At 42.0% G+C, this 22,467-nt stretch overlaps 1 protein-coding gene and 1 long non-coding RNA gene across 2 annotated transcripts in view; both read right to left on the bottom strand.

The window, feature by feature from the left end:
• Positions 1-22,467, bottom strand: part of ZNF804A (zinc finger protein 804A) — a 240,386-nt gene that overhangs the window by 201,239 nt on the left and 16,680 nt on the right. The gene's annotated exons all lie outside the window — the stretch shown is intronic.
• LOC310689411 lies at positions 19,366-22,232 on the bottom strand. The gene is made up of 2 exons (XR_014517437.1): positions 22,119-22,232; positions 19,366-19,731 (listed from the first exon to the last, which is right to left on the bottom strand). It is a non-coding gene; the product is annotated as an uncharacterized lncRNA (long non-coding RNA).

The following is a 22,467-nucleotide window of genomic DNA, read 5'->3' on the forward strand; positions in this document are numbered from 1 at the left end:
TGCCTGCCCTGTGGAGCACCCTCTCAGCAGATGTCAAACAGATAAACAGCTATGGTGTTGTTTTTTTAAGACATCTGTTCAAGGAAGTTTTTAGTGAGTAATGTGTTTTTACTATTTTTTGTTGGGAGCCACCCAGAGTGGCTGGGGCATCCTTGTCAGATGGGTGGCATATAAGTTGTTGTTGTTGTTGTTGTTATTCTGTGCCAAAAATGTCTCCAACTTTCCCCCTTTCTTTTCTTACCATTCCCCATCAGTTAATGAGGGGGAAAACATATTTGAAAACTATCAAAGGGGAGAGAAAATGTCAGCAAATTTGCAATGGTGGGACACAGGTTTTTTGTTCTGCTTATTATCAAGGTCACCCCAAAACTGTTTGTGCTTGGGAGCGTGTTACCACTCTGCAGTCTTCCAAGGTAACTGTGCTTCAATTAAATCCCAGGGGAAAGCATCATGAGGCACCTGCTCCCGTGAGGGGTCTTCAGATCAGGAAGTTTCAGCAAGAGATATGCAGTGGAAAGGAAATAAATCACATGCCATGCCCTCAGCCACCTTTCCGTGATAAGCTAAGCTCAAAACCAGACCACACCCACCAACAAATGCTCTGAGAATGAGGCGGATGAGGAGAAAAACCTTCGAGAAAAGGGAAGGCTGCTTTCATTACAATGATAATGGAGTACATCTCAAAAGGGGAGGCTGCAGGAGAGGGAGGAATTGGTGAGTAAAGTACTTCCATTCACATTAGGAAAGCCAGCATGCAAAGCATACCTACAACAGACAAAGAAAAAAAGCTTTCCCCCATGTACACCAGGGAGAGATAACCTGTCATTTTTGGTTCCTCGTTTTCCAGTCTTCAGTTCATTTCTTAGCATTTCCAGATCCGTATGTGATTTTTTATTTTTATTTTTAAGAGAAAGGCCTCATGAAAATTCATCAGCATTTTAGTGCAAATTTCTCCCAATCGATACATCTTTGTATACGATTCTGCCTAATACAGACATTTTTGCAAGGCATTGACTCCTTATATAAGGCATTTTCATACTCCGTTTTTCTTTTACTGATATGTGCATTTCCATGCACACGTTGCATGAGCATTTCTGGACACGGTATTTCACAAGAAAACTGCATTGCAAAATTGTATAAGGGCACACTTCGGTTCACATGTTGCTTTGGAAAACGTCAGTTACTAATTTGCTGAATTAGGTAAGTTCTTCTCAAGATCCAAAGTGAATCGAATTCATCCGCATCTCTACTACTGCTCCTAAAACTACAACACACACTCTCTCACACACAAAACAGCTGGTTCTTCATCTATGAAACATCTTTAATTAGGCAATTTTTGATGAGTTTTGTTTCCACTGCCTGAATATGGAAGGCAGCCTATTTCATAAGCCATTATCTGTCTAGCCACTAGCTGATTTTAGTCATATGCCTTTTTTAAAAAGCTGGTTTTACACATTAAACACAAATAGCTCTGAATAGCTTTGATGATATTACCACAACCACTGAAGGTCTTCAATGAGTGCATTTTTTTAATAATAAAAAACCCCTACCACCACAATAGCCACTTTCAAGTCATTTAGCTTCAATATACTTCAAAATCATCAACTTGATCAATGAGTATTTGGCTCTCTGCCTCTCACAAACTGACCATTGTGAATACTGATCATCCTTTTAAAATGATCTACCTTCCAACCTACCCCAGCTTTGTTTCTGCAGAGTAATTGTGCATTTTATTGATGATTGTTTGGTGGGGGGAAGGAGAGGGGAATCACATCATGACTCTATGTATCATACATTTGCCTGAAAGCCTTAGGTCCAGTGCTTTTTGTAAAAAAAAATGGGGGGGTTACTCTCATTTTCCTACTCAGATTGAAATACTGCCCCTCAATGAGGCCAAACTTAGATTCACAAAATATTTAGGGGTATGCGTATCCCCGCCTCCTCCCAGAAAAAGCACTGCTGTGGGAGTCATAAAGCCACGGCAAAGGCTTGTAATATTGCAGGGTGCCCCCTGACCTCGGCTGACCAGCACTCTGAGCTTCACAATGTATTGGAATGTACTGACCTTAAATGGAGTTGTGTTTCCTCTGGGCAGTGATGACCCTATTTGGCGATGGGTGGGTTTAAGCCATGACCGGATGTAGGTAATGTGAGACATTGGCAAACGGCCATGCAAGAGGAGAGAACAAAGGATAATAAAAGATACCGGAGAGAAGAAGTTCGAAAGGAGCTGCCCTCCATCCATGAAAATATTGCTGGCTCTCTGTGTCTTTATTTTATGCTAAACAGTGCCATTGTGACGGCTGGCTCCGTCACACTGCTTAGATCTGCATGCAATATCTCTAGAATCAACAAGCAGACGCCAGAACCTTAGCTTCCAAAGGTCCAGCTAGCCTTCAGAGATTAGATTGCAGATGACAGGACAACGTTGAGGCCACCATTGTATTACAGACTGCTTCACTACCTTATCACAATCTTTTGCCATTCATTCTACACCCTCTCCCACCCGCAGCCTTTGCATTTGAACAATGCACCTTGCAAGGCACTTCTTTTGTCAGAATGCCTGAAAGCAGCGAGCGATTAATGTGCTACATTTAAGCCATTAGTATATTAGATCTTAGGTTTTGATCATCCGTACACTGTATTTTTATGATCATGGTGTGTGCTGATGCAAAATGCCATCTCAGCAGCTTGGCTGCCATCCAAAAGCCACTTCCCATATACTCAGTGCTCCATACGGCTGTGGTCATGTTCAAATCTGCTTCCCACACGGCCTGGACCAGATCATGTGAGGTGTAACCAGGGAAATGCCACAGGTTCAGGCCAACCGACTGTCCCCTGTTTATGTCAGGCGCAGCTCCTGTCACATTAGGGAGCAAAGCAAGGAGGTGTGTGAAGAAGGCAAGGCTGCCAAAGGCCAAATTGCTTCCTTGCTTCAACCAGAACAAGCTTGACCGAGATGCTTTTAAGAGAGCTTAGGTCATACCACACAACATGCTTTGGCCTAGTGCTATGCAAACAAACAAAAAAACCGTTGGCTAGTTAACCCTGGATTTCCCTGCATTTGCCAGAACTCAGAACTGGTTCACTTGCTGAACCTTTTCCAGACTTCTCTCTGACTCTAGATTCAAAAAGGGCTTTCATTAAGGATGTACACTACTTCCATAAACAACGAGGGAAATGGACCAGTCCAGAATGGATTTAAGTGGATTCATCTGAGTCACATTTCACCTGTTTTCTCCATCTAGTCACTACAATCAGTGAGCTTCCTTTGCTCATATCTCAATGAAATTTGGCAGGTATGGACCTTTAAAGGCGTAGCAAAGGGGTGGCAATAAAACAACACAACAACTGGCCGCTGGGCAAGCAGTATGTGTCTCTGCACCCAGGATGGGTCTCTGTGTGAAGTGGGTACACCCACTTTTATTCATTTAATAATTTGAACAATTTATTTATATACCACTTAATGCTGTCGTTTCTATGCACCACACAATGAGCTACAAAAGTAATACAATAGGAATAAAATCAGTTAAAATGAAACATAAAAATCAGTACAATACTTGGAGGATTTATGCCAATTGGATCAAAAGCACCAGAATTGTAGGTAGCACAAGATCACCTGTAGAAATCAAGGAGAACAAAGACTGGGAATAATGAAAATGATTGAAAGTCATGAAAAACAGTCTTGGGATGGAAAATTGGAAAAAAACAGGATAGAACTTTCTTTATGTATGCTACAACAGCAGCAAGAATACTTATCGCAAAGTACTGGAAGACACAAGATTTACCCACTCTGGAAGAATGGCAGATGAAAGTGATGGACTATATGACATTGGCCGAGATGACAGGCAGAATCCGTGATCAACGAAAAGAGACGGTGGAAGAAGACTGGAGAAAATTTAAAAGTTACCTTAAGGACCACTATAAACTTAATGAATGTTAAAAATGTTGTGGTTTTCAGAAACAAAGGGGTACAGGGATATAAGGTTAGAATATAAAAAAAGGACTAAGATGACAGAGATTTGAAAGCAACAATTGGGAGTTGCTAGTTGAAGTATGGACATTGGGATGCAGAGAGGGGGGGTATGGGGAAGTCCAAGAAAAGAGGTTTACATGAAAATATGTTTGAAACTATGCGTGTTTGTTTGTCTCTTTTAGTGTTTGTTTGTCTTTTTAAAATTTTGTAAAACCAATAAAAATTTTATAAAAAAAAAAAGGAAAATTGGAAAAAAACACACAAGTTCTAACAACAAAAAGGAAGCATTTCCTCACTCTTTTATTCCCCCATGACTACCCCCACACAATGACCTCCATAAAAGTGAAATAATGTGTGAGTTAGAGACCCGAGTATGTGAATTGACTGTCTTGAAAAGGATTAGTTTAGGACAAGGGTAGCCAACATGGCGCAACCCAGATGTTGTCAACCACAACTCCCAATATCTCTGTCTATTGGCCACTCTGGCTGGCACTGATGGGAGTTGGAGTCTAGCAACATCTGGAGGTCACAACGGTGGCTTGCTTTACAGATCATCTAAGGTTAGGGACATGAAGAGGTTTAATTAAGTTTTCATGTAAAAGCAAACCTACCAAATTTTCAATTCTCGAACCGAAACATAGCTATCCTTCAAAATGTTCACTTCTCTGAATTTTGCAACACAGGTCTCCAGCCAAGCAATTTGTACAAAAAAATGCATACACCAGGGTAAAGTGTGCAAAAAAATGCACATATTAATGAAAATAGCATGCAAAATATTGGGCAAAATTGTTTTGCAAAAATATACACATTAGACAAAATTGCATATAAATTGTGTCTACTAGAAGAAATTTGCATGATATTGCTGACATATTTTCAAGTGTGATTTGTTTTTGGAAAAATAGAAAAATGCTGAAGAACTATGGGGAACTGAACTGACAGATCCATCTCTAACTGAGGTGATAAAAATGTTCTCTCTGCATTGTTTGATCTGCCAGCATCACACTGCGGGTTGTGGCATTGTGCTGCCACAGCAGCTGGCATGCCCCATGAGGCAATGTTTACTTACAGTCCACATCTGACCAATCTTACAGTTTGATAAGATGTGTGACATCAAGGAAAAGATCTAAGGGAAATTGTGAGAAGGCTGGGAATGTGAAAACCAAAGAAAACACCTCTTTTCAGACAGCTCTAATAGAAATGTGTCCATACATGACATGACAAGACAAAAGCGATGTATGACTAAGCAGTTAACGTGGCTGCACAGCCAGAGAAACAAAGAGAAACAAAAACAGAGAAGGATGCACTTATAGAGAGAGGACAGAATTTAGAAGAGCTTTAATCTAAAACAAATCTAAATCCAGAACAAGAAATGAGAAGCGAAGCAGTAGTTTACTGCTGTGAACGCCTCCACACGCATTTGTCTCTATAGTTTTTACCAGGAGAAATAGTACTAGTCTGCAAGCAGTAACAAGGCAAAAACACTTCTGTAGTACCTGAAAGTAGGAACTGTGTTTGAAACTCCCATTGTTCTAGGTGCGTTTTGCAACAAGGAATTTCATTAGCACGAGCAGTTTATGGCCGCAGTACTGCGCCTAAGATTTCAGATTAAAACTGCAGAGTGGAAGAAAAGGAGGACCTTTTGTTGCCTCCCCACTTTCAGCTACTCTATGAAGACTGGATAAGAGACCCTCTTAATAATATTAGGGGGCAGGCAAGGGAAGGACTAGACTGTGTGAAAAATGACCATAATATTTTAGCTGCAGTTCATTCATTTTCGGCTATTATTCTTGTTATATAAAAGTGTACCTAGGCATTCCGTTGTTGCGTCCATAACCTCATTTTAAGGTGCCATTTAGCACCCAGCTTTCATTTCTCAGTTTCTAACACTGACTAGGAAGCAGGACTTAAGTTGAGGGAGGACTTGAAGATGAGAGAGGAGCATATATTGTACATCCAGGGCTGCACCAACTTTATTGCCAAAGCGTTTCCAGGATCAATTCAGTTTTAACATTTAAAGCCCTCCATGGTTCTTTTAGGGTTCAGTGCTGTTGTGGCAGCCCACTGTGTTGCTCTGCCTCCCACTCCCAGTGGAGAAAATGTCCCCCCAGCTGGCCTCACTCTCTGACCCAAAGGAAAAGAAATAGAGCCTCCAGGTCCAGCAACAGTCTACCTCTGTCATTTTTGCCTTGGGCAGCAAAATGTCTTGGACAAGCCCTGTTCTGAACTTTCCAGTCTCTGTGCTGCTGAACTTGGGATTTCCACAGACTCCATGCTTCTTGCTAGTAAGGGAAAGTAGACAGACCAGGAGGGACTTGGGCTGTAAAGTAGCTTCCCACACATCCAGCATAACCCCATGCAACAATCCCTGGACCTTCTCCTTTTTTTTTCTTTTTTCTTTTGCCTTGCTCGGTTGATCGGTCAACTTCCTAATTGAAATCAAGTCTCTATGAAGAACTATTAGTCAGTTCTTGTGTTGGGAACAACTCAAAATGCAACATGAAGTTGTGTGCCATTGTTCACCTTGCTTACTGCAGCTGCCTTTGTTTTTTACATCCTTTCCAATGCTCCTTTATTACAGAGAAAAAATAAATAATAAGGACGTATCTTCTACTGCTTTTAAACAAAACCCTGTACAGATCTAAAAGGATCTGCACTGAACAATAACTTCAGAGAACTAAGCATGGGATATAAACACAAAGGAAGTTGCTGAGCGAATTTTCACATTTAATCATAGCACCTTGTGTGTGCTTTTTTTTTTTTTAAGAAGACAATACAATAGTGACAGAATTTCTATGGAAATCATGTTGAGAGCCTCTGATAATTCACCTGAATGAACAATCCGAAGCAGTCGTAATGAATAAACATGTTATTTCAGAACCTCAGAGGTGGTATTACAAATACGATTTAGACCATATGGCTTTGGTATTTCTTACAAAGCAGTGAGCTCTGGCAGACATGGTTCGTGTGTCTTGTTCAGTTCCTAAGGAGTCTGATGCAACTGTGTATTTGCTTCCAGGAGGTAACCATGGCATTTCTTAAAAACTCATCTGCTCATAAAGAAAAAGAAAAAATCTCTGGGATTTTTTCTTTTAAGGGTTGGAGTTAAGTTGACATAAGCAAGGTGCACCTTTAAGTTCCACCCTCAAATGTAGGTGTCCTCGGAACATCGTGTCTCTTCATAGCCTATGAAGCTGAAAATCATTCTGCAGTTTAGTTATCTAATTCAAGCACCACCTTTCAAATCCACAGCAGGACCCACAAGGTGACTTTTCAATTTAATAAATACAATCTAAAAACGGCTCAATAAGATATGCCAATACTGAATCCAAATCAAGGCTATTGACCCTGGCACTCACAAAAATCAGCACTAATTAGAGATGGCTGTCCAAATCATGCTTCCTTGGGAGGAAGTTCAATTGAATTCAATGGGGCTTAAGTCTGAATGTATGGTTCTTAGTTCAAGTTTTGTTTCTGGTGTATTTATGTAACTTTTGATTTGATTCAAAGGCTTCATTTTGTATTGAAATTGATTTACTGCAAGCCATCCAGACCATGTTGTTATGGGACATCATATAAATGTCATTGATGGTCAATGACATAAATGTATACATGGTCATACTGTAGCCCAGGTAGCAATCATAGCAAAAGCAACAGGGACTTGTGGTGCAGTTAGGATCACAGCGTGGGAAAGGACCCCAAGGGTCATCTAGTCCAACCCCCTGCAATGCAGGAATCTCAGCTAAAGCATTCCTGACAGACAGCCATCCAACCTCTGCTTTAAAATGTCTAAGAAGAGAGAGTCCACAACTTCCAGAGAGAGACCAGTTCACTGTTGAACAATTCTCACCATCAGAAAGTTTTTTCTGTATGTTTAATCAGACTCTCTTTTCTTGCAACTTGAAGCTACTGGTTTGAGTCCTACCCTCTAGAGCAGGAGAAAACAAGTGTGCTCCCTCTTTCATGTGACAGCCCTTGAGATATTTGAAGATGGCTATCGTGTCTCCTCTCAGTCTCTTCTTTTCCAAGCTAAACATACCCAGCTCCTTCAACTGTTCCCCATAAGGCTTGGCTTCTAGACCCTTGATCATCTGAGTTGCCCTCCTCTGCACATGTTCCCACTTGTCAACATCCATCCTAAATTATAGTGTCCAGAACTGGACACATTATTCACAGTTATGCCAGCCTTGCCTAACCACAATGCTCTCCAGATGTTTTGGACAACTCCCATATTCTCTAACCATCCACCATATTGGCTGGGGCTGGAAATGGAGTCCAACATTTGGAGGGTACCAGGTTGTGGGGATATGAGTTAGGAGGTAGGAGGAGGACCTACAGGGCAGACCTGCCGATAGCCCACTGTAAGGGTGGTAGAGGACTCACATCTTTAATATTTATATAGAAGAGGGAATTTCATCAGTTGTAGTTTGCATGGTGGCTGAAATGTCCTCTTCTACCCAGCTGTTAAAAAGTACAGGAGATTTATTCCTCTTTCGCATCTGGCCACCCTATTTACAGCTCTCTGGCCAGGCTCCTAATACAAGCCTGCAGCATGGATTTTCCTAGTTTAAGAGAAAGGAGGAAGGGGGAATCTGGACCACTCTGAAGTGAAGAATACACACTGATGAGATGCTCCTGAACGCAGCACACTAGACATGAAAGGAAAACAAAAATTATCTCCCGTATACCACCTAATAACGTGATGGCTGAGACTTCAGCTTGGTGTTTACACTAACAAATACCATGGCAACCTCACACTTTGTGACTTTGCCCTGACTCCACATTTCACATGCCTTTGTATCTGCTGATGCAGCAACCGTTAGGATCCAACTCTAAAAAGGAAATTAAATTTCATCAGGTGTGAAATTATGATGCTTGAATGGAACGGCTGTCATTGTTAAGTAATTAATAGGGAGCACAGCAGAAAATGTTTCTGCATTATACATCATTAATCCTAACAGATTCGTCTAAGTGTCTGTTAATTGTGGATCAGCTCTCCATAACAAACGCCCTATCTGCGAATGAAAGTAACGACAAAGTTCCTCTTCGTTTCATTTGTAGTGGGTGCCTGCAGTGATTGCTACATGACAGACCTGTGGAAAGGGTTGGAAGCTGTACAAATGGCATAAAATCCACAGCTTTAAGATTCCCAAGCGAATTATCACATGCTTGCTTCACTCAATCGTCTTTGCAGAACAAACCAATGCATATTTACTCAGAGGTAAGTCCCACAGTGTTCATTGGGGCTTCCTCCCTAGTAAATGCATTTAAGACTGTAGCCTAATTCAAACAACTTGTATGCATCAAAGGAAAATGAGTCTGACTCTTTTAAAAAAGGTGTCAAGGGACTCAGTTTCCCTTTGATGTTCAGAAGTTGCGTTCATTCAGTGTTAGCTGGATTTATACATGCCCATTGAGAAAAGAATAAACCCTAAAAAATCTTCACATTAGATTCTCTTTACTGTTTAACCTAATTCTGGGACATGCAAAAAGGATTTTATTTTTTTTTTAAAAAAGAGCAATTATCCTTATTACCGTAATGGCAACAAAGTATCCTAATGTACACCCATGAAGGATTCCTTTGAAGAGTTCAGTTTGTGCCTATTTAAGTAATACTTGGTGGTAAGTTTAAATCAGTTTAAACTGCTATTATGTAAAACAGCTCTTCGCTTGCTTTCATACCTGTAGGTGGGGATGTCGGGGAATTTTGATGGAAATGAGAACATATTCTTCATCCAAGGTATAGAATAGAAATCAATTCATTATATGATCACAGTTGACTTTTGCTGATCTCAGTCTGCAAATGATAAATAGTTCATGAAACACACACACACACACACACACACACACACACCCTTCGCATTGAAATGAGTGGGGTAGCTTAATTAATTAATTACATAAAATTCTGCCCCAACAGACAGAAAGATACAGTTTTCATTGGAAGCTGAATTCAGTGGAATGGAAAAAGCACGGCTCGTGAGAAACACAGATCAGAGTAGAATTTGATGCCTTCTCACTTCCCTGCCTGTGCCATTCTACCTGGAGACTAGGATAGCAGCACACTTACATTAAGTGTACAGATTTACCTGTACAGCCAGGTCATATAATAATTCCAGGAGGAGGGGCAGAGCTGATAATGAGCTGATAGATCATGAGATCTCCTTAAAATATGGGAAGTTCTAGAAGGAGGGGTTACGTAGCTTGGGCATACTTCTGGATCCTTGGCTGTCGATTGAGGCTCAGGTAGCCTCAGTGGTGTAGAGTGTCTTCCATCAGCTTGGGCTGGTGGGCCAGCTGCACCCCTTCCCAGACACAGATAGTTTAACTTCCATCATCTATGCTATGGTAACCTCTAGGTTAGATTACTGCAACATGTTATACGTAGGGCTGCTTCTGAAGACAGTTTGGATACTTCAGCTGGTGCAGAATTTGGTGGCCAGGTTAGACACTGGGGCAAGATGGTTTGAGCATATTACATCAATCCTGCCCCCATAGCACTGGCTGCAAATTAGTTTCCGGGCCCAATTCAAAATGCTGGTTTTGACCTATAAAGCCTTAACCAGCTAACAGCGGCGTAGCGTGAGTTGTCAGCACCCGGGGCAACGCAAGTAATTTGCGCCCCCTAACCCGGGGCAAGGCACGTAATTTGCGCCCCCCCTAACCCCTAACCTGCGAGTTGCCGCTGGCGCTGCTGCCCAAACGACGCCGCTTGCCCGGAGGAGGAGGGGGGCAGAGAGGCGAGGAAAATGCAATGGCCCAGCAGCTGCAGCAGCAGCGGCGGAGGCGGGGCTGTGAGGAGGGGCTGCCTGGCGCGTCCTCCGCGGTGAGCGCTGAGAGCCGCTGCCTGCCGGGTGCCTTCAGCCGGGCGCCGCGAGACATGCGGCTCTGCTACAGCCTGCGCCCGAGGCTCTTCGGCGACTCCGGAGGCAGTGAGCGCGCCCCCCCAGATGTTGCGCCCGGTGCGGCCTGCCCCCCTTGCACCCCCCACGCTACGCCACTGCCAGCTCAGGACTGAGGTTGTCACTGAATTGCCTTAAAGCCATATATAAAGAGAAGATTGAGGTCCTTCAAGTAACATGTTCAAGGAGGTGGCGGTGGGAAGGTTGATGACTGCAATGGATTTCTCAGAGGGGTTTCACTAAGGATGTAGGAAGGTCTGTTGCCCCATATTCATTTCATGCAGTGCTGTTGCTGTTGTGCTGCAGTTCAGCTCCCCAAACCAATGCTGCTGTTCATTTCACTGTCCACTTTGATGAAATTTTACACAATTAATTATGCAATCATTACATATTCCACACCAGTCGTTTCAATGGAAATGGAACAGCTATTTATTGCTATGTATCATTTGCAGACTGGAAACAACAAAACTGTATACTTATCACGTTCACTGGATTTATTTCCATTCTGGAGAAGGGACAATTTCTGCTTCCACTTCAATTTTCATTGGAATTTTCTCACATCACTCAATGGGCACACACCTTGCTGCATTTCAGGGGAAACATTGTGTCAAAGGGACAGCCCCTGAGTTTCACCTGTTGCATCTTCTCTTTCATTGTAAAATCCACAAGAAGAAACAGTGGAGCCTTCAGCATTGATACTTACCGATAACCTTAGCAAATGCACCAGGCAACTATGTAACATTCACCTCACAATTATCTAGTGCTGAAAACATGTTCACACTGTTGCAAAGACTCAAGCTACAATACAAGGATTTCTAATAATTTCTGAGTTACCTTTCGAAAAGGTCATTCAAGATGATATGCCAACACGATGGGGCCCATCCTACCCAAACACATTCATCCAAGATTTCAGGGCCTGGAAATTGCTAAAGCTTTGGGCTGAATGGCCATTTGGTCTACCTCAATAAGATTATTATGTTCAATAGTTCAGCTGCCCTTCTAGTGAAGCTTTGCTTTCAAACATTTCATACCTCAGGGTTCGAGATGCACCCTGGCTTTAATTGTCCTTGAGCAAATATCAGCCCCCCCCCCCCACTTTAGTGTAGCACATACAAGCTTTACTTACTCTGATGAGCGTCAATTGCCTTCCTCCTTCAGGAGAATCAGAGCTTGATCTATTGCCTTGTGTGCACCATTTTAAATAGATTCCTTCCTGAAGGGCAATACAGCCACTGCTACGGAGTAAGGATAATGAAGTTTCTATGAGTGATGTTATCTCAGAAGGGAGGAGGACATATTTTGTATTGATAGATTTGGAAGTACTGATTATGTCTGACACTTGCAACCCAAGAATTGGTACTTGGTAGCTTATTAGTCCTTCGGGACTCTGGGACCTGATAAATCTACTTTGATAATTTGCTGTAGGGTACAGTGAGCATGGCAGTGGGAGAGGCTTACACATCATGAGCAACTATATGGAAGGACAACACACAGTTAGCTAATGACATCAACTGAACTACCAAACAGCCTCATTGCATGGTTCCCTGTGTTTCTCCAATTAGCGTAATCAGTAGCTGATGCCTTCTTATGCTTAATGTCAATCCTAGAACTCTGAGAGTTCTCCTTAAGCTTATCTTTTCAATGCTTGCTTCTGTCACGCCACTTCTGCTTCCCGCAAGGCAGATCTCCACAATTCATTGGCCGTGTTGCATACGTGTCTCTTCTCCTAACAATAGTAGGATCCTGGAGGAAATCATCATTGCTGTAGCAAATTGTCTTTGAAGGAGTGATTCTCAAAGCTCCTTCCTGCATGCACTCACAAACACACAAGAAACCAATCCATCATCAATGGATCAATTGCATGTAACATGGGATTAAATTACAGTTAGCCAGATGCCTCTATTTCACTATTCCAATCTACAGATGGTGAACCAGGGTGGAGCAGTATCCTATCTCTACTATTAAAGTGTATTTGTGTATATATAACAATATATAGACGAAAAAGTATAATGAAAAATAGAAAACGTGTGAGGGGAAAGACCCCTCACTTCACATTAAAATACAATAGCAGGTGATACACCCATCTTAATTTGAACATATAAATTGATTTAGGCCATCCAAATGTCCACAGGAAGTTGACCTTTATAAGAAATGTGCTCAAAAGTCATCAGACAATTGCATAATAAATGGTGTTTTGGTTTTATACTGGTTCTTATTTTTATAGAATTCCATCTGTTAAGTCACCAGATCCTCTATTCCTGCTTAATGCAGTACAATGACACACTTTTTTCCAATGGACAGACGCTGGCTCCCTCAGCCTAAAAGCGAGGCGAGTGCCGCAACCCCATAGTCACCTTTGACTGGACTTAACTGCCATGGGGTCCTTTATCTTTTTTTACTTGAGCATGTAACTATTAGCTCTTATACAATGTTGCTCTAAAGTAAAGTACTAGTATTCCAGGAGTCATTTAACCCTTGTATAGTCTTAAAAACAAACCAGTGCCCCTCTTTCTTCTTTTTTCCTTAAATATCTGAGTGCACAATCTTAATGCGGCTCAGATATAAGATGGGAGCCTTCAAAAATTCACTTTGATCACTTTAATGTTAATCTTGCCAATTACCTGAAAGGAACATTAAGGTCAGAGCGGCCAGAAAAGGTGGTTGGGATGGAGTTAGCAAAACAGTACTTCAAGGTGAGTTTTGTCTTTGTGTCAGGGAGAACTGCAGATAATAAGTAGTTTACTTCTCGACAACAGTCAGAGAAAAGGAGGAATGTGTTCCATGACAGTTTGTCTCTGCAATGTTCTTAGGCCTTCCTGGCTTATTCCCTGTTCACACACATCACAAGGTACTCTTTTAGTTTTCACCTTTCCTCTCCTCTGTGACGCATCTAGCAATTAGCGGAGAATAAATTTAGAAGCAGCAGGAGCTAAAACAGACATGATATTCAGTGCAAAGTTCATCCCACTATTTCACCACTACCACCACCCCTCTTACAATTGGAAGAACGGAAGGTGTGAGTCTGCACACTGTAAACTGCTGGCAGCCAGAAGGATAAGCTTTGTGGTGTAAAAATAAAAGAACAACACAGTCATTTTCATGGTATTTTAGGACAGCTGTTCCAGAGAGGAGAAAACCTAATCTGTCCAATCATACCAAGCAGTATTCAATTAAATATTTGTATTTGCACAAGGAATACTAGTAGTATCCCCCTCTTTCCCCCATGCACACCCCATGCCATCCCCCAGAGGGTGGGGGTGGTGAACCCAGAAGGTAATCTAGGGGGAGCAGGAGATGGAGCTCTCAGCTGGAACTCACCAGAATTCAGTTCCGGCACCTCTCAGGTAGATGCCATTGCCATTATAAAAGAATAGGGGAGGTGTTCATGGGGAGTTCCAGCACCTTTTTCTAGAAAAAATAGCACTGAGACTGTTCAGTTGTATTATGAAAAATCCTTGATCTGATGAATTATTCGCCTTAGTGCTATGTTGAATATATCTCATCATAATATTGAGAAGTGAGTGTATAGTTACACCACTTCGAGGACTTTTTGGACTTCAATGATTTTATTTTTATTTTTTAAAGCAGAGTCATATTAGCTATTGCTTGGGATGGGGCTCACCAATTGTCTGTGGTCATTTAATGGCAGCAGTTTTTGCCATGCCAGCTTGGTCTGTGCCATTATTAAAGCCCAAGCAAAGGGCGCGGGTGGCGCTGTGGGTTAAACCCAGAGCCTAGGACTTTTTGATCAGAAAGTTGGTGGCTTGAATCCCTGTGACGGGGTGAGCTCCCGTTGCTCGGTCCCTGCTCCTGCCAACCTAGCAGTTCGAAAGCATATCAAAGTGCAAGTAGATAAATAGGTACCACTCCAGTGGGAAGGTAAACGGCATTTCCATGTACTGGTCTGGTTCACCAGAAGCGGCTTAGTCATGCTGGCCACATGACCTGGAAGCTGTCTGCGGACAAACACCGGCTCCATCGGCCTATAAAGCGAGATGAGCGCTGCAACCCCAGAGTCGGCCATGACTGGAGCTAATGGTCAGGGGTCCCTTTACCTTTACCTAGCTCAAAAAAGTTGTGACTGATTTTGTCTCCAATGCAAATCATCTACTCCCATGGCACAAAAGAATGACAGAAAGAAAACCAGTGTGTTTTTAAACTTCTTTCTGTACTGTATATTCTACAATAAGATGCATAGTTGTTTTAAGGCTGTTGATGTCCCCTCCACAAGATTAGTATTGCTTTGCCATTCCACACATTTGATATTCTACATTATTATTTATATCTCCACCCTAGTTTCCCATCACCTCAACCACCCACTTTACCAGATCTTTTATTTTCCTGCCTGGCACAGAAATCTAAACAAAAACATTCATTGTTCTTCAAATTAGTCTTTTCTTTGACAAGATTACCTAAAATGCATATCCCATCAGAAAAGGGCACTTACGGTAATCTTTCAGCTGTTGCTGAATTTGCCTAAGTTCTCCAAAACCAGTGACTAAATACTCTATTTTTCCTTTTCTAGGGGGAAATCCTACAATGGAGACATTTCCTTCTGCATAAACATTTCTTGACTTACTTGCTTATTCATTATTTAAATTTATAATCCCCCTTCCCCATGAAGGAAGCACAGGACAACTCACAATAAAATAAAAATACCTAAGAGACATTTAAAACAATACTATAACATATTGCAGACAGCAGTTAGAACAACCAGTGTAGAAATTTCATATAACTTATTGGCCAAAAGACAATTTTTTATTTTTTTTAAAAAAACCTTTACATGTTTCATGAATGCAGGTAGAGATTTATTTATTCCTCCATTTTCTGCTTCCAACAATGCATGCTGCTGATTGTTGATGAGAGTGGAGAGAATCTGCATTTGGGGAAAAAGGTCTTCTGTAAGTTGGTTGTGTAATACCACTGCAGGCACACAGACAGTAAAAATGCACAAAAACAATGACAGCTAACTGAGCATGAGATAGCTCAGAGATAAAAACAACAGTGATATGAATTTCAGAGTGAAAAGGTTAGCGAAAGAGCATATCTTGGTGAAACCACTTTTTGTGTATGTCACTCAGAGCACCCAAGTTTGGTGGGAATAAGTTGAGAAATGAAACCAAGAATTTTCAGAGATATATTGCATCTCATGTTTCATAGTTTGGGGCCATAAGATTTCCAAGAAAATGTGTAACAGTGGATTTTAATGCTTTCCACACTCTCCCTTAATTTAACACATCATCAGATACCTTGCCTTTTATGAGTTCTCTGACTTTTGGACGTACAACTATCCCTTCCTAGATTGTGGCCATGCTGATCTTTGGATTTCCCCCCCTTTCAGGTAAAGAAAGCATTTATCTATTGCTTTCACAAACCTTTCTATCAAACCTAATTCAGTGTGTAGTGGTGGCAGAGATACATAGTTGTTGTAAAATACATGTAACACTGTTAACAGCCTAGCTAAAAGTTGGATCTCTCAGAATGTGGTTTGCTGTCGGGAAAGAGCCAAAACACCATGTCACAGATTTTTATTTCTGCTGGACACTGGACATTCTAGACAGTAGCCCGAAATCTAAACATACTGTACAATATGTGAATTTGCCATCTCCTATAAGACCTGTTGCCAGTGGGCCACTGTCTGATCCTTTAAAAAAAATGTATATGGTGTCTATGTGTACAGCGACATCAAACGTTGGAGAAGCTTCTTGATGTGGAATGTCCCATTTTCATCTGAGAAATGTTGGAGGGTATGTAGTTTGTTAAGGGTGGTATCTTTGTAGTAAATTACTGTTCCCAGGAGGCCATGAAGGAGGCCATGTTTAAATGTATGGTGTGGATGGGACAAAGTCCTTGCTCTCCCTCTGGAGATATCAGGGAGGCTTATAAATGTTTCCCAGGAGGTCTTCCTTTGAGGCAACTTAGTAGGACAGAGCCATATAAACTAAGATGGATTCCAAGACTTAGCAGGGCATAATCAGTGACCTGAAAACACTGGCTGCATCCTTTTACACTTCAGTTGACTTTGAAAGGATTTAAGCAATAGGTGATGTGCACAACTACAAGAATATGAATGAGTGTGGGATGACCTCCAGTCATACAAAATGTTTACTTTTTACTTTTTCTATTGCTGCAATGCTCTGTTTTGTACTAGCAGCTGTGAACACAATTCTCCCAGAAAATCCTTACTTGCAGCAGGACAGATTTAGTTAAGTCTTCTTTGTTTTTAAGAAGTCGCTTCATTTCCTCAGACACAGGAAGTAGAACTTTCATCTCCAGAAGACATGTACCAGTATGCTATCTTAGGAAATGATTCCTCGCACAAGCACCTCAATTTGTGCAAAACACCACATGAAAACCACAGCCTGCTTCATGTGTGACAGCTTCATGGGTAGCTGTGACAGATGGGGCTCCACAAATACACAGAGCGCCTTCCATTTCTATATAGACAATGGTTATATCAGATTATACCCATGGGGCAGCATCAAAGTTGCTGGCCTTAAATCTCAAGTACCGGTAACTGTTCCTAGCACAATATTGACTCCACTTCTGTATCCCTATAAACACACAGCTCAAACCAGTCAATCCAAGGTGCTGTGTCTGAATACAAAAATATCCCAATAAAATGCAGCAGATCTCCAATTTCCCCATGCCCATTGCAGCACACCCCCATGGAGGTTCAGCACACTGGCATGTTACAGGAAACAGAAGGTTGATGTGCACCTTCCATATCTCCATTCACCTCTTCTCCCTGTGCTCAGTCAAGGGGAATGAGATCAAAGTGCTTTTTCCTTTTTCAATGGAAGGGTGAAGCCTGAATAGGTCTTCAGGAAGTATATAACCCAGCTCTCCTGTTTCCTATAATGGTCTGACATTGCCTCTGAAGGTGTTGTGCCCATCAACTGCAGCAGAAAAACCAGGACATCCCATTCCCCCCCACCCCACCCCATGAGAGTATGGTGACCATTTTGGCCACCTTGCTCTCGCATGATTTCTGACTGATATATCTCCCTGAAAAAGTGTTTCTTTGGGTCCACAATCTTGTGCAGTGCCCCCAAACATGCGTTCTTGGGCACCGTGCCTAATAAACACTTTTTCTGGGTCTGTGATCTTGCAAGGGTCATGGCACTCAGACCCGGAAGATGGTGTCCCCAACTTTGACTGCATCATGTTGGAGGGTCTGTGATACTCCCATGCATGCATGATAGGAATGAGAAAACATCTCGCAGCAGGAATTGGCAACCTTTTTTCTCTCCTGTAGCCAGCCACATTCCCTTGTGGGAGGTGTTAATATGTCAGGGACCACATGCTAGTTGTGGCTGAGTCAAAAAACAGTAGTGGGGCCAAAGTGGGCAAGGTCACCTACCTCTCTGTCTTTCTTCCACCACTTCACTCATACACTTCCCACCAAAGGATCCACACTGAGGGAGTGGAACACTCTTGTCAGAGTTCTAAATCAATGGCTCACAGAGAGTGTTCGAAATTAGGCCTATGGCTGCAAAACTTTCATGTGAGGCCTACGTGTGAGTTTGGCTGCCACTGGCCTATGGGGAAAACCCTCTGCATACGACCACTCACCTATGTTGGGCTGGATCCAATCCAGTATTTGTGAAAGAGAAATTTGAGTAGAGAAGCACACAGCAAGGGATGAAAGGCATGGCAAAAGGAAGATAGCCCCCCGCACAGAGACTCTGCGGATTTACCATAAAACTATGCTGCTCAAAACCATTTTAGATGCACAGAGCCTGATGCTGCTGTCTTCCAGTTGGTATGAATTTTCCATTCATCATAGCAGCTGAAGAATGTAGCTTTTCATTATGAAAATGTGCAGCACAATGACCCTTAATGGGTATTACAACTCTGGTCTCCCATGCAAATGTGTGTTTAGATCATTCCCAAATGCAAGAGATCTTGAAAGCAATCATTACTGCTTTCTATTTAATTCCACTCATAAGTGGTACTTTTCAAATCGAGATCCTTGGCCTTCGTGGAATGGGTCTTTCATATGCACACACATATAGACAAACAATTAACATCCTACAAAGTGGAACACCATTATCAAGCTTTTTTTTTTTAAAAAAAAAAAAAGATGTAGTGGGAGGAAGTGGCACATTGAAATGCATTTTTAAAGTAACCACTACCCATCCCTCATGATGGGACTTAGTTCAGTTTAGTACGTTTAATCAGATAATTCTGATTCAATGCCTTGAGAGGTATCCCTTATATAGCTAAAACAGCAACACAAAACACACAAAGGGGTGCCTCAGCAGACTTGAGGTAACCCCAAGATATGCAGATGTACAAAACATTTTAGGCTTGCCATACATCAGGAAAATTCCTGACACGTCCTGGTTTTCAGGTGTAAAAATGGGGTCGGAGGGGAAATGCCAGGGAAAACCCGGATGTATGGCAACACAATGGAAGAAGCAACGTAAACAGCTCCCAAAGCTTAAAACCACTATTTTGTGGTTCGTTCACCAAAAAAAGTTCAACAACTTTGTGGGTGTCAGGAATGTTACTTTTTGAAATATGACAACCCTAAAACATATTAAGAGGCCCAATGAGGACTGAGCATGCTTGATAGCCCCTATGGAGTGCTAACTCTCTCGAAAGGCAATCAACATGGATTACTGGATGAGACAGGGAATGGAAGGACAACAATGTTGAAAGTGCCACAGCAGAGATCACTCCATGTGCAACTTAAGAGTCAACTAGCCAAGAGGACAAAGGGTGGAGATGTTGCTTAACAGCCAGGCAGAATGGCATGATGTTTGCTGAGGTGGCACATGCTCTGATTAGCCATGTAGTTTGGTTGGCCCTTTCCCTCCATATGTTTGGCTGAATGCCTGCTATGTACAAGACCTGAGTAAAAAAAGACAACAAAGACTTTCACATTTCTGAAATGGTAGCAGGAAATAATCATAGCACGGGGAAAGTTTCTGGCTTAACCTTCTCCCCAAAATGCTAGCTTTGATGTGAAGGGATATTTTATTATTATTTAATGGAGGAGTGTTGAGTTGTGTTTGCTGTCACCGACTGCCTGAGGTAACACAACCCAGAGTTTCCTGCCTCGGTGACAGAGGACACAGTAGTGTGGTAACATCTGAGCTTCCCTTGCTAAAAATGCCTTCACCAGATATGGCTGTCTGCCTTCCTCACATTCCCAGCTACTATTTCCTTCCATTGATTTAATGGGATTGTTTTATTGCATCTTTCAGTTATGGTTAGATGTATTTTAATGCTTGTGTGGTTGGTTTTTATACTTGTAAACTGCTTAGGAACCCATTGGTATATTATTAATTAATATAAATAGAAGCAGCCACCTTGCTTTTTGCCTAGCCCACCTCTTCCCTGGTTCTTTCATGCCCCATCTCAAGCCCAAAGTCATTGCGACCACAAGAGACACAGGGGGTGGTAATTCTAATCTCCTTCTTCCATAATCTTAATGGCACGGTGGCCCACACTGCAGGAAAACCTGTGCCTTCACCATTGATTGGCCTAAGTCATACCAAATTGCCCTTGCCGACATTGTAATTCCGCAATGGAAAACTGCATATTGGAAAAGCAAAGCAAAAAGCCAGCCAACATGCACATTATCTAAAGTTATGAAAGACTTATCTGCTCCCCTCCCCACAATTGATTTTTACAGGATTGTTGTGTGACACATTTAGCTTAGAGAAAAAAACAAATCATGGCTGACTAGCAGTCAAGTGCCCTTTTGTAACTGATTCACAATCCCTCTGTACTACTCTTAATTTGTGTTACTACTGGGCCTTGCCTCTCTCACCCCATTACACACACACACACACACACACACACACACACAGCCTCTTGTGTAACAGTTCAATGCATCTGCCCTGACAGTAAGGCAGGTTCAAGATATCAAATCACAAACAATTCTTAAAAAGACACACAGAGGACAAAACTCACTCCAAAGCTTTTTAGGAGAGCTCTAAAAATAGCTTGGTGAACAGATGCTTCAACTTTAACTCTTATTTTCCTTAAAAACAAAGTTCTGTTATTGACTGAATGACTTTAGAACTGTGTGTGCTATTAGCCTTTAGAACCAAACTGAGTAGGATAATTCTATTTTGCATAGATTCAACATTTTACTGAGTTATCCCAGCCACACTTTATTGTCTTGGAGGTGAGAGTTCTGAACGATTCCATTTTTCGACTATCCTCAGCATGTCACACCTGCTCACGTAAAGCAACTTTAAGAGAGAGAGAAAATTCCAGGAGATGTAAGCAGTGAAGGACAGACAGGTTGGAAAAAGCAAAGCAGTCACATTTGTGTTTTGAAAGCAACACAACATCTGGCCCACCTCTCATAAAATATGCTCACGGGCCATAATCACTGAAAGATGCACTCATGTGCTCGAAGATTAGGTGTTGCTAGCAGCCTTGCTGTCTACAGTAAAACTGCTGACAGAGCACAACATGAATAATTTATCGCTGCACTGGTGCATATGAAACAGTGTACACAACACCATAGGTTTAGTCATCGATTTTTACAGGGATAAAGCAATTTAGCTGCCTTGCCGTCTCGACCGAATGCCTTCACATCCAGCCAATGGCATGACAATGACCCAGGGTGAGGGGTGGGGGTGGGGAGACTGAAGGGAGAAGGGGGGAATAGACCCTGGAACCAAGATCTAATCTGTTTATTTCTTTATCCTGTGTTCAAGGTGGCACACACAAATGTCCCAGCCCATGCCCAGCCCTCATTCCCGATGCCAAGTGGTGGACTTTGGTAGGATAGCATCTGGAGCAAAGACAAAATCTTGCACACAGTCCCTAAATGTGTGCTTTTGCTATTTTTTGTATTGTGTTTTCACTATTTTTTTGTTGGGAGCTGCCCAACATTTTTGTTGTTGTTGTCGTCGTCATCTTATTTTCATAATAATTCCTTTTGGTACTTTACCTAGATATTTATCTATATAAATATAGGTGGTGGTAATTGTTGTCAGTGCTTTTCTTCTAGAAAAAGGTGCTGGTACTGTATACCCCAGTACTGGTACTTGAGTACCAGTGCTGTACTTGAGTACCCCCAGAAAAAAACACTACTATACTATACTATACTATACTATACTATACTATACTATACTATACTAACCACCTTCTTCTTCTTCTTCTTCTTCTTCTTCTTCTTCTTCTTCTTCTTCTTCTTCTTCTCCCCCTCATCTTGCACCCCCTCAACTGCCCTCACTGCCCCAAGTCCAGCACTGCTTTTCTCCCCACTCTGTTACCTGCATTAACCACCTTCAGCTGTATTTCTCCCATTACCACACTTCCTGTATGCATGGGAAGCCTGGTGTGTTCAATGCCAGGAAAAGGGTTATTTCACTTGGGGAATTCCTCTCAAATTTCAATGGTGTCCTGTGTGAGCCCAGATTTCTGCCCCCCTCCCCGCCTCTCACCTTCCATTCTGCTCAATTCACTACATCATAGCTGTGACTCCCTGCAACACCCCCTAGGCTCAGCACCCAGAGCAGTGGAACCAGTCACACTGCCCTAAATTTGGCCGGGACCCCCTGCGATTCCCCTTAGATGAGATCATGTATCAAATCTTCACACTGCTTTATTTTTAAATAAAAT

The sequence above is a fragment of the Podarcis liolepis genome (genome assembly GCF_965112155.1).
Source record: "Podarcis liolepis genome assembly, chromosome: 1".
NCBI lineage: Eukaryota > Metazoa > Chordata > Lepidosauria > Squamata > Lacertidae > Podarcis > Podarcis liolepis.